We start from the raw sequence: 2,192 nt of genomic DNA on the forward strand, positions 1-2,192 counted from the left end.
AGAGAGAGAGAGAGAGAGAGAGAGAGAGAGGAAGAAGGAGGAGAAGGAAGAGGAGGAGGAGGAAGAAGAAGAAGAAGAAGAAGAAGAAGAAGAAGAAGAAGAAGAAGAAGAAGAAGAAGAAGAAGAAGAAAAGGAAGGAAGGAAGGAAGGAAGGAAGGAAGGAAGGAAGGAAGGAAGGAAGGAAGGAAGGTCTTATCCGAGAGTTTCCTAAAAGTTCAAAGCCTATGCAAAACTTGGTCATGGGTGGACTCAGGAAACTAAGATGACTGGGAATTGCTTTGGCATTTGTCTCTTCGGGGAGCTTCAGAGAAGAGATTTTGGTATGCGGAAATTAACTTGCTAAAGGTGTAAACTGTATAACATAAAAGAGCCTCCTGCAAAGCTACGAGAATCAGTCAGTTCACCAGAGACTGACTCCCCTGTGGCTGCGCGAAGGCTAAAGTTCACACTAGAGGGATCCTGTGATCCGCATAGATCCAACACCTGACTCAACATGCCTACCTCTGACTCCCTAGTGCTGGGATCAAAGGTGTGCCCAACACTAATTGGCTATATTTTTATTTCTTTAAAATAGGATCCAGGGATGGTGGTGTATACCTGTAATTCTACCACCTGAGAGCTGAAGGCAGAAAGATCAGGAGTTCAAGGTTACACAGTGAATTCAAGGTCAACCTGGACTGTGTGAGACCCTGTCTCATGAACTCTTCCAAAAACATAAAGAAAGAAAAGGCAAAAAGTAAAAGTATATCAGTTAATATGAAATCTGAGATACAATATTTTTCAGGGAAACTACCAATATTATTTTTTGATTTTTTATGAACATTGGTGGTTTGTGTGCATGTATGTCCTTGTAGAGTGTCAGGTCCCCTGAAACTGAGGTTACAGACAGCTATGTGCTTTCATGTGGGGGTGCTGGGAATTGAACCCAGGTCCTCTGGAGGAGCCACCAGTGCTTTTAACTACCGAGCCATCTCTCCAGTCCCGGAAACCACAAATTAAAACAACTTGTTCCAGAAGAAAGTAATATATCTGGATTAATTGATAGCCACAAAAGGAGTTGAATTTGTAGGCAAAGACCTACCAAATAGGCATGAAGCAAAGCAGTGCTACACGGAAAATTAAACCATGGGCCAATTACATTTATTAAAAGACATGTAGGGGGCTAGAGAGAAGGATCAGAGCACTTGCTGCTCTTGTAAAGGACCCGAGTCTGATTCCCAGCAACGAACAACCATCTGTAACTCCAGTTCCAGGAGATCTGACATCTTTTCAGGCCTCCATGGACACCAGGCACACATGTGAAACACACACAAGAAAAACACTCATACACATAAAAATAAAACATATGCAAAACACTACTGAATAAAGTATCATGACATCAAATCCAGTGATGATGGAAAGGGGGCTGGTGCAGTCTCAACAAGCCATAAAACCCAGAAATAATGGGTTAAAAAGAACTTAACAAAATTTAGATATCTTAACAAAATATCTGGTCTTATGTCAACTTGACACTAGAGTTGCTAGACTAGCTAGATTTATCTCTATGGAGGGAACCTCAACTGAGAAAATGCCTCCATAAGATCCAACTGTAAGCAGGGTGGTGGTGGCTCATGCCTTTAATCCCAGTACTCAGGAAGTGTTAGCCAGGTACTTGTCCCTAAATTAATTCATGGAGGCCAGATTCCAATGTAAAGCACAAGAGGGTATTTAATATTCAAACCCGAGTTTGAACCACACCTCCAACATGCCATCGCAGTGGGTGAGGGAGGTAGGGCCCCAGCCCAGGGAAGGGGACAACTTTGAAATACCATAAGCAGGGGAGTTCACATCCTGTCGTCTTGGGATTGGGTGAGGAGTACAGAGGCTAAGGTAGTTTCTGAAACAATCAGTAGTTTTGGGTGAGCAAACCCTAACAAAGAGCCATTAATAACTGACAAGGTCTCTTCAAGGACGGGACGCCTCCTAGGAACATCTGGACCTCCTCACATTTTATAGCCCTGCTCTCTAGCTCCTTAATGGGCTATTTTCAGGGTATCCACTCAAATTCCACCATCGCAGCACATTTCTGGAGCTGAGATTCCCCCCCCCATTATGTGGCTTAAGATGAAGCCCCTTCTTTTTTTTTAATTTTTAAAGAATAGAATCTTTTTTCTATTTTATTTATTTATTTATTAAAGATTTCTGTCTCTTCC

Source organism: Alexandromys fortis, unplaced genomic scaffold (assembly GCF_014885135.2).
Source record: "Alexandromys fortis isolate MF-2015 unplaced genomic scaffold, M_Fortis_MF-2015_v1.1 scaffold_293, whole genome shotgun sequence".
In the NCBI taxonomy this organism is placed as follows: domain Eukaryota; kingdom Metazoa; phylum Chordata; class Mammalia; order Rodentia; family Cricetidae; genus Alexandromys; species Alexandromys fortis.